Consider the following 11,317-nt stretch of genomic DNA (forward strand, 5'->3'; position numbering starts at 1 on the left):
ATCGGTTCATAACCTGATATAGCTGCCATATAAACCGATCTTGGGTGTTGACTTCTTGAGCTTCTAGAGTGCGGAATTCATATCCGATTGGAATGAAATTTTGCACGACGTGTTTCGTTATTATATCCAATAACTGTGCCAAGTATGGTTCAAATCGGTCCATAACCTGATATAGCTGTCATATAAACCGATCTTGGGTCTTGACTTCTTGAGCCTCTAGAGGGCGCAATTCTTATCCGATTTGAATGAATTTTGGCACGTAGTATTTTGTTATGATATCCAACAACTGTGCCAAATATGGTTCAAATCGGTTCATAACCTGATATGGCTGTCATATAAACCGATCTTGGTTGTTGACTTCTTGAGCCTCTAGAGTGCGCAATTCATATCCGATTGGAATGAAATTTTGCACGACGTGTTTCGTTATTATATCCAATAACTGTGGCAAGTATGGTTCAAATCGGTCCATAACCTGATATAGCTGCCATATAAACCGATCTGGGATCTTGACTTCTTGAGCCTCCAGAGGTCGCAATTCCTATCTGATTTGCCTGAAATTTTGTACGACGGATTCTCTCATGACCATCAACATACGTGTTTATTATGGTCTGAATCGGTCTATAGCCCGATACAGCTCCCATATAAATCGATCTCTCTATTTTACTTCTTGAGCCCACAAAGAGCGCAATTCTTATTCGAATTGGCTGACATTTTACACAGGTCTCCAACATAAATATAATTTAATTGTGGTCCAAGCCGGACCATATCTTAATATCGCTCTAATCGCAGAGCAAATCTTTTCTTATATCCTTTTTTTTTGCCTAAGAAGAGATGCCTGGAAAAGAACTCGACAAATGCGATCCATGGTGGAGGGTATATAAGATTCGACCCGGCCGAACTTAGCACGCTTTTACTTGTTATTTATGAATTGAATTGTTTTTGGTAACACAAATAGTTTTTACAGGATCTGGTAGTCAGATTATATGTAGGAATAGAAATGAATTTATTTATTTATCATTTTTTATTAAAATTTAGATAATTTTTTATTAAGATTTAGGTTAATTTTAGAGCTAATAATTATTCGATCGCAACTCGCATGGTATTATCTTCAGAGTTGTGGACTCCAGCTCCATCCGAAGCGAACATCTCTGGCTCGTCCTTGGGTCAGTCAACTCCAGAAACACCCAACATCAGTAGCATCACAGCTCGGATAATCGAGCAAGAACGGCGAGAACAGCGAGATCAATTAGAAAACGGTCAAGAGCCCCAGGCAGCTATGCAGCTCGGCAATTGGAGTTGGGCAGATGGGACTTATTAGGCTACTGGATGAAAGGCTGAGGGTGTTAGTCCCGCAGTTTGTCCATCAGACAAACGGAGCAGCACAAAGTCCAGCGATATGTTGGAATTTATTGCCAGCGGAGCTACGAAACTTCACACTCTAATGTTTTTCGCGTCAAGCTTCTAGACATGTTTTCTTCTGATTCCACCTACAGCGGTCAAAAAAAGTATTCATCATTCAATGTTTTTTTTTTAATAAGTCTACAAAAGACAATTGGAATAAAAACATATTAAACTAATGATGCAGTAGTGCTTGTGTGATATATATGTACACAATTTCATTGTTTTTAAAGAAAAAAAATAGTATTTATTGGAACAAAAAGGGCCATTTTACAGCTGAACACAAAAAATTAAACAAAAAAAGTATTCATCATTGCAAAAAAACAAAAAAATAAATAACATAATTTAAAAAAATTAATACTTTGTTATTCGACCACCGCGTCTTATAACTTCTTTTAAACGGTTTGACATCGATTGGACTAATTTAGCGGTTATATTTTGGTCTATATTAGTCCATTCCTCCATTATCACCTGTTGCATTTGACTCTTGCTCGAAAAATTGCGCGTTCTCAATTTGCGTTCGAGATGTTCCCAAAGATGTTCAATTGGGTTCAAGTCGGGACGTTGAGGAGGAGTTTTAATGACTTTGGGGCAGTTATACAGCATCCACATCTTGGTATTTAAAGCAGAATGTTTGGGTTCATTATCTTGATAATATTGAAAGTTATTACCAAGCCCAAGTTTTACAGCACTATCTTTTAAATTCCTCTTTAAAATGTCAATGTAATACTTATGATCCATTACTCCATTAATAATTTCAAGATTTCCCGCTCCTGAAGCCGCCATACACCCCCAAACCATTAAACCACCTCCACCATGTTTTACAGTAGCAACTGTGTTTCGTTCTTCAAGCTCTGTATTTGGTTTTCTGTACACTATGACCTTTCCATCGCACCCAAAAAGATTAAACTTGCTCTCGTCTGCAAAAATGGCTGTTTTCCAAAATGATTCGGGCTGTTTTACATACATTTTTGCGAAGTTTAGCCTTTTCACTCGGTTTATTTTATTTATAAAGGGCTTCTTACGTGCAGTTCTTCCTCTGTAACTATGCCTTTTGAGTGTATTTCGCATTGTTTGTGTAGTAACTTCCTTCCCTAAATATTCCATAGTGTTTTTACGAAGAATGGTCGCATTTGTCTTCGGAGTTTTCTGAACTTGCCGCACTAGCCAACGCACATCTCCAACTGAAAGTGCTTTTGGTCGACCAGATCTTGGTTTATTGTCAACAGTTTTCGTTTCTGTCCACTTTCTGATGATGGATTGTATAGTAGATCGTGGTCTATTTAATATTTCACTGATAGTTTTTTGAGTTAAACCATTCCTGTGGTGTTTTATTATCAAAACTTTTACCTCATCAGAAACCTCGTTTTGCTTACGACCCATTTTGACAAAAACTATATTTTCAATGAAATTAAATATTTGCTGTCAAGGGCAAAGCCTCCTTTACTAAATAAAACAGAAAAGGGGGATTCCCAAATAATATTTGAATTTGACTTTGATGATAGCACATCAATGATGAATACTTTTTTTGTTCTGTTTTTGGTGTTATTATATAAAATTGCATTTTTTACGCTAATTAAATTTATTTTTTGAATTTATTTTAAAACATATTACGAAAAATAAACTATTGCATAAAACTGCATTATTTGTTTACTTTAAATTTTCTTCAATTACCCAAAATAAGTGAATTTATTATCAATTTTGCTAATGATGAATACTTTTTTTGACCGCTGTAATTGTTTTCTTGAATTTCTTATTTTGTTTTGCAATGCTAAACGGGTAAGGACTTATTTAACTTTTTAATTTGTAATTGAGTGCATAGTTAAGCCTGGAGAGCCAATTGCATTTTCGTATATGATTTGGATTATGTATAAAGTTTATATACACATGTAGATATTAGTTTTCTATTTGGTTATGTATTCTTAGTAATGTCTGTTTGGCCGCGAAGGCTTTTGTATTACTATTGTCAAGTACGACTTAGGCAACACTGCGTTTGTCCAACGCTGTGCTGTCATATTTGAAACCAACCGAGCCGACAAGAAGAGAGCTCCGCGTAGAGAGTCGAGTAACAAACACGTTCGCTTGGTCATTTGAAATGAAAGTATTTTAGCTTTATTAACGTAATCTTAAATAAAAGCCATTCACTGTATTGAAGTATTGTTGGAATCAAGCTATTATTATTTGTGCGAACCCTTATCTCACTCGGACTATCCTGTGACATCTCAGAAGTTGGATACATTTTCCAAGAAAAGAGAAAAACATGTAAAATATGCGCAGCCCCGTGAAGCAATTGCAGACGGAATGCAGGGAGCTGGATATTTCAACGTCTGGACATAAGAACCAGCTAATCGAGAGAATTGAAAATCATGGATTATTAGGATTCCACAATGCAGGTGACATGGTGAAACGAAAACGAGATTTGGAGGATCTTATAACAAGCATAAGGTACAAATGGACGACTACAGATCAGCCGATTTTGAGTCATCTTGTGCCTCATCACCGCAACGACAATTTGTGTCACCAGAACAACGACCACCAGTAAGTAATTTGGTCAACGGCATACGGCCAGCGGCAACGTTAACTTCATTGGAAATGTTGTAATACCAATGATAGCTCAAGCGGAGGTGGAACTACCAAATGTGTAATACGATTATCCAGTTTGTGTTTCAAATGGAAATATTGGGGTAGCAACGACATCTCATACGGAGATGTTACCATTGACATCACATGGATGCCAACCGTAATTCCCGACGATAAACAACGTTACCACGAGTCATCAATATATGTCAGGTGTACCACGAGCATATCACCAAACAGGACAAACGATTTATGCAGCACCACGTTACGACATGCGACAGGCGAATGAATATGGAAATATTCCAACAACGAGTGTACCAAACGTTTCTGGAACAAAACCAATGTCTTATGTGCCAGATTGTGTACCACCGACGCAATGTACGGAACCACCAATATTTGCTGCAACGTCAAATGAATGTTTTTGTGTCAAACAATCCTTATGGACACGTCAAGTATATTATATCTCTGCTACCAGATTCATTCCAATTTGTGAAAATAATCGAATTTTTGAGAGCAGCATACGGTTGGATCGACTAATATTTGCCCTTCAACTGCTGCGTTAATATTTGCCCTTCAACTGCAAATGCAGGGACCTGCGAAATATTGGTTCGATTCGCTACAGCAAGTATTTTTACCAAAGTCACAATTTACTGATAAATTTCTTGCAGATTTTGCTCATGTCGAAAACGCAGCAGACATTTACATTAAGATGTCTCAAACGACACGCCGTCCTAACGAAACTCCTCAGAAGTACTATTTCAGAATGTACACAATGGGAAAAAAATGCAATTTTTCAGATCCTGCTATTGCATGACACTTTGGAATGGTATAGACGACTCGGACTTGAAGAGGAAGATATCCAACGATTATTTAACGTGCAACCAGCTTTTGAGAGATATAAACGTTTCCTGCAATTACAACGATTCGAGAACAGCTAAAGGCAGTGCAAATAAACATAAAAAGGAATTACCGCGAGAGCACAACTTCCAACGACACCTCCAAGAAAAACGGTGAACAATCGGTAAGCAAGGTGAAGTGCTTTAATTGTTCCAAATACGGACACTATTGCAACAAGTGTCCAGAGCCTCAAAGGAGAGAAAGATGTGCAAAGTGTAATCGAGTCATCAAAGTATAAGTATATCCTTATTGAGACTTCTTCTTTGGACCAAAAAAAAAAACTTCTTTTCCTATAACATGTTAATTTTTTATACCCTCCACCATAAGATGGGGGGTATACTAATTTCGTCATTCTGTTTGTAACTACTCGAAATATTCGTCTGAGACCCCATAAAGTATATATATTCTTGATCGTCGTGAAATTTTATGTCGATCTAGCCATGTCCGTCCGTCTGTCCGTCCGTCCGTCCGTCCGTCTGTCTGTCGAAAGCACGCTAACTTCCGAAGGAGTAAAGCTAGCCGCTTGAAATTTTGCACAAATACTTCTTATTAGTGTAGGTCGGTTGGTATTGTAAATGGGCCATATCGGTCCATGTTTTGATATAGCTGCCATATAAACCGATCTTGGGTCTTGACTTCTTGAGGCTCTAGAGTGCGCAATTCTTATCCGATTGGAATGAAATTTTGCATGACTTGTTTTTTTATGATATCCAACAACTGTGCCAAGTATGGTTTAAATCGGTCCATGTTTTGATATAGCTGCCATATAAACCGATCTTGGGTCTTGACTTCTTGAGCCTCTAGAGGGCGCAATTCTAATCCGATTGGAATGAAATTTTGCATGACTTGTTTTTTTATGATATCCAACAACTGTGCCAAGTATGGTTTAAATCGGTCCATGTTTTGATATAGCTGCCATATAAACCGATCTTGGGTCTTGACTTCTTGAGCCTCTAGAGGGCGCAATTATTATCCGATTTGGCTGAAATCTTGCATGACTTATTTTATTCTTACTTTCAACAACTGTGCCAAATAAGGTTCAAATCGGTTCATAACCTGATATAGCTGCCATATAAACCGATTAGGGATCTTGACTTCTTGAGCCTCTAGAGGTCGCAATTATTATCCGATTTGCCTGAAATGTTGTACGATTGATCCTCTCATGACCATCAACATACGTGTTTAATATGGTCTGAATCGGTCTATAGCCCGATACAGCTCCCATATAAATCGATCTCTCTCTATTTTACTTCTTGAGCCCCCAAAGGGCGCAATTCGTATTCAAATTGGCTGACATTTTGCACAGGTCTCCACCATATAATTTAATTGTGGTCCAAACCGGACCATATCTTGATATCGCTCCAATAGCAGACCAAATCTTTTCTAATATCTTTTTTTTTGCCTAAAAAGAGATGCCGGGAAAAGAACTCGACAAATGCGATCCATGGTGGAGGGTATATAAGATTCGGCCCGGCCGAACTTAGCACGCTTTTACTTTTTTACACTAATTAGTGTCTCGGTACGGCGGAAAACGTGCTACTTGACCACTTGATATATACCCATGAGTGACTAATTAGGGTTTGAAAAAGGTTTAAAATTCGATTATCAACGTCATTAATAAAAATAAATATTTTTTTTGCCTATTGTTTTTTACCAGTTAGAGAGAGCCTTATATTTATTTCTTTTTCTAATTTATATCTTTTTCAAATCAAGATTAATAGTCGAAGATTTTATTTGCAAAGATTTTCCCTGACTGGGATTTGAACAGCCAACCTTAATATTGTGAGGCGCATGCTTTCCCTCTGTGCTACAGAAGGCTAAGTAAACGTACATTCACTTGTGTTTGTTTTTATACCCTCCACCATAAGATGGGGGGTATACTAATTTCGTCATTCTGTTTGTAACTACTCGAAATATTCGTCTGAGACCCCATAAAGTATATATATTCTTGATCGTCGCGAAATTTTATGTCGATCTAGCCATGTCCGTCCGTCTGTCCGTCCGTCCGTCCGTCTGTCTGTCGAAAGCACGCTAACTTCCGAAGGAGTAAAGCTAGCCGCTTGAAATTTTGCACAAATACTTCTTATTAGTGTAGGTCGGTTGGTATTGTAAATGGGCCATATCGGTCCATGTTTTGATATAGCTGCCACATAAACCGATCTTGGGTCTTGACTTCTTGAGCCTCTAGAGTGCGCAATTCTTATCCGATTTGAGTGAAATTTTGCACGACGTGTTTTGCTATGATATCCAACAACTGTGCAAAGTATAGTTCAAATCGGTCCATAACATGATATAGCTGCCATATAAACCGATCTTGGGTCTTGACTTCTTGAGCCTCTAGAGTGCGCAATTCTTATCCGATTAGAATGGAATTTCGCACGACGTGTTTTGTTATGATACCCAACAACTGTGCCAATATGGTTTAAATCGGTTCATAACGTGATATAGCTGCCATATAAACCGATCTTGGGTCTTGAATTCTTGAGCCTCTAGAGGGCACAATTCTTATCCGATTTGAATGAATTTTTGCACGAAGTATTTCGTCACGATATCCAACAACTGTGTCAAATAAGGTTCAAATCGGTTCATAACCTGATATAGCTGCCATATAAACCGATCTGGGATCTTGACTTCTTGACCCCTAGAGATCGCAATTATTATCCGATATGCCTGAAATTTTGTACGACGGATCCTCTCATGACCATCAACAAACGTGTTTATTTTGTTCTGAATCGGTCTATAGCCCGATACAGATCCCATATAAATCGTTCTCTCTATTTTACTTCGTGAGCCCCAATGGGCGCAATTCTTATACGAATTGGCTGAAATTTTACACAGGTCTTCAACATATAATTTAATTGTGGTCCGAACCGGACCATATCTTGATATCGTTTTAATAGCAGAGCAACTCTTTTCTTATATCCTTTTTAGCCTAAGAAGAGAAGCCGGGAAAACAACTCGACAAATGCGATCCCTGGTGGAGGGTATATAAGATTCGGCCCGGCCGAACTTAGCACGCTTTTACTTGTTTTTATACCCTCCACCATAAGATGGGGGGTATACTAATTTCGTCATTCTGTTTGTAACTACTCGAAATATTCGTCTGAGACCCCACAAAGTATATATATTCTTGATCGTCGTGAAATTTTATGTCGATCTAGCCATGTCCGTCCGTCTGTCCGTCCGTCCGTCTGTCTGTCGAAAGCACGCTAACTTCCGAAGGAGTAAAGCTAGCCGCTTGAAATTTTGCACAAATACTTCTTATTGGTGTAGGTCGGTTGGTATTGTAAATGGGCCATATCGGTCCATGTTTTGATATAGCTGCCATATAAACCGATCTTGGATCTTGACTTCTTGAACCTCTAGAGTGCGCAATTCTTATCCGATTGGCACGAAATTTTGCACGACGTGTTTTGTTATGACATCCAACAACTGTGCCAAGTATGGTTCAAATCGGTTCATAACCTGATATAGCTGCTATATAAACCGATCTTGGGTCTTGACTTCTTGAGCCTCTAGAGTGCGCAATTCTTATCCGATTTGAATGAATTTTGGCACGAATTGTCTTGTTATGATGTCCAACAACTGTGCCAAGTATGGTTTAAATCGGTCCATAATCTGATATAGCTGCCATATAAACCGATCTTGGGTCTTGACTTCTTGAGCCTCTAGAGTGCCCAATTCTTATCCGATTTGAATGAATTTTGGCACGACGTGTTCTGTTATGATATCCGACAACTGTGCCAAGAACGGTTCAAATCGGTCCATAATCTGATATAGCTGCCATATAAACCGATCTTGGGTCTTGAATTCTTGAGCCTCTAAAGTGCGCAATTCTTATCCGATTTGAATGAATTTTGGCACGACGTGTTTTGTTATGATATTCAACAACTGTGCCAAGTATGGTCCTAATCGGTCCATAACCTGATATAGCTGCCATTTAAACCGATCTTGGGTCTTGACTTCTTAAGCCTCTAGAGTGCGCAATTCTTATCCGATTATAATGAAATTTTGCACGACGTGTTTTGTTATGATATTCAACAACTGTGCCAAGTATGGTCCTAATCGGTCCATAACCTGATATAGCTGCCATATAAACCGATCTTGGGTCTTGACTTCTTAAGCCTCTAAAGTTCGCAATTCTTATCAGATTGGAATGAAATTTTGCACGACATGTTTTTTTATGATATCCAACAAGTGTGCCAAATATGGTTCAAATCGGCTCATAAACTGATATAGCTGTCATATAAACAGATCTGGGGACTTGACTACTTTAGCTTCTAAAGGGCGCAATTCCTACCTGATTTGGCTGAAATTTTGCATGACGTTTTTTATTTTTTATTTTTTCTTTTAACCACTGTGTCAAATAAGGTTTAAATCGGTTCATAACCTGATATAGCTGCCATATAGACCGATCTGGGATCTTGACTTCTTGAGCTTCTAGAAGTCGCATTTATTATCCGATTTGCCTGAAATTTTGTACGATGGATCCTCCCTTGACCATCAACATACGTGTTTATTATGGTCTAAATCTGTTTATAGCCCGATACAGCTCCCATATAAATCGATCTCTCTATTTTACTTCTTGAGCCCCCAAAGGGCGCAATTCTTACTCGAATTGGCTGACATTCTACACAGGTCTCCAACATATAATTTAATTGTGGTCTAAACCGGATCATATCTTTATATCGCTCTAATAGCAGAGCAAATCTTTTCTTATATCACTTTTTGCCTAAGAAGAGATGCGGGAAAAGAACTCGACAACTGCGCTCCATGGTGGAGGGTATATAAGATTCGGCCCGGCCGAACTTAGCACGCTTTTACTTGTTTTTCCTTTTAGAGTGTTTTGGGAAAGGAATGATGCCCTAAATACATGGTCCTACATTTGGATATCAAATTCGTATTCTACTGCCAAAAACCTTTATTTGAGCCCCATATTGCGATGGTCACTAAAAAAATGCTGTTCGTGGTGTATTTTGGGTATCAATTCTTGTGAAAATTGGTATCAATTCTTTCTCTACCCCCCAATACCTTTCATTTAAGCTCCACATTGACAATATGTCCTTTTAAGGGGTGGTTTGGCGATTGGGATGGTCCCCCAAACACTATGCCTAGAAAATATATCAGCAACGTACTCTATTCTCATACATCTTTATATCATTTATTTGAACCCCATATTACCATTGGCATCAAAATTGGATATCGTTTTCTAATCTCATTTAAACTCCTTGTTGCAAAAGTCAGAAAAATATGTCCGGTTTGGGGTATTGGTATCGGCCACTCAGTGAGTTGGCCTTGAAAATATATATCGGATTCGTGATCTACTCTAAAAACCCTCTTATTTGCAATAGTCAGCAAATACTTCAAATTTGGGTGGTGCTGTGGGGGTGGGGTGACCCCATAGATACTTTTCCCGAATATCGATATCAGATTCGTGCTTTACTCCCAAAGGCCTTTCATTTGAGCCCCATATTGCTATGGTCGTAAATTTGTCCCCTTTGGGGCTGTTTTTGGGGAGAGGCGGCCCCCCAAACACTTGGTCCCATATTTGGGTATTCCTTCTCCTGTTCCTATGGTATCACAATAGACGAAAACGTCTAAGTGAGTCTAATTTTTGATTCCATTCGAGTTTGTTCGCGAGCTTTTATTGTTCTTTCTACTTACATTCATTCATCTCGATGCACGAGCACTTAAAATAACAACAAAAACTTGTTAGTTTTTCTGTTTTCTTTGTTTGGAATGGCTGAAAATGTCGGAGTTTTGTGTGGAGCATTTTGGCCGACTTAATTAAAACTGACGGTTCATCAGCCACCATCGACATGTGGTCGGACAACTCCACCATCGACATGTAAGTGGCATTCCATTTTCAACAAGTAAAAGCGTGCTAAGTTCGCCCGGGCCGAATCTTATATACCCTCCACCATGGATCGCATTTGTCGAGTTCTTTTTCCGGCATCTCTTCTTAGGTAAAAAAGAGGATAAAAGAAAAGATTTGCTCTGCTATTAGAGCGATATCAAGATATGGTCCGGTTTGGACCGCATTTAAATTATATGTTGGAGAATTCGAATAAGAATTGCGCCCTTTGTGGGCTCAAGAAGTAAAATAGAGAGATCGATTTATATGGGAGCTGTATCGGGCTATAGACCGATTCAGACCATAACAAACACGTATGTTAATGGTCATAAGAGAATCCGTCGTACAAAATTTCAGGCAAATCGTATGATAATTGCGACCTCTAGAGGCTCAAGAAGTCAAGATCCCAGATCGGTTTATATGGCAGCTATATCAGGTTATGAACCGACTTGTACTTTATTTGACATAGTTGTTGAAAGTAACAATAAAAAACGTCTTGCGAAATTTCACCCAAATCGGATAGGAATTGCGCCCTCTATAAGCTCAAGAAGTCAAGTCCCCAGATCTGTTTATATGACCGCTATATCAGGT

At 38.6% G+C, this 11,317-nt stretch overlaps 1 long non-coding RNA gene across 1 annotated transcript; it reads left to right on the forward strand.

Moving 5' to 3' along the window:
- The first annotated feature begins 3,385 nt into the window (after window positions 1-3,385).
- LOC106093725 (uncharacterized) lies at window positions 3,386-5,168 on the forward strand. Its single transcript, XR_001222395.2, has 2 exons — window positions 3,386-4,581; window positions 4,644-5,168. It is a non-coding gene; the product is annotated as an uncharacterized LOC106093725 (long non-coding RNA).
- The last annotated feature ends 6,149 nt before the right edge of the window (window positions 5,169-11,317 follow it).

Source organism: Stomoxys calcitrans, chromosome 1 (genome assembly GCF_963082655.1).
Source record: "Stomoxys calcitrans chromosome 1, idStoCalc2.1, whole genome shotgun sequence".
Lineage (NCBI taxonomy): Eukaryota > Metazoa > Arthropoda > Insecta > Diptera > Muscidae > Stomoxys > Stomoxys calcitrans.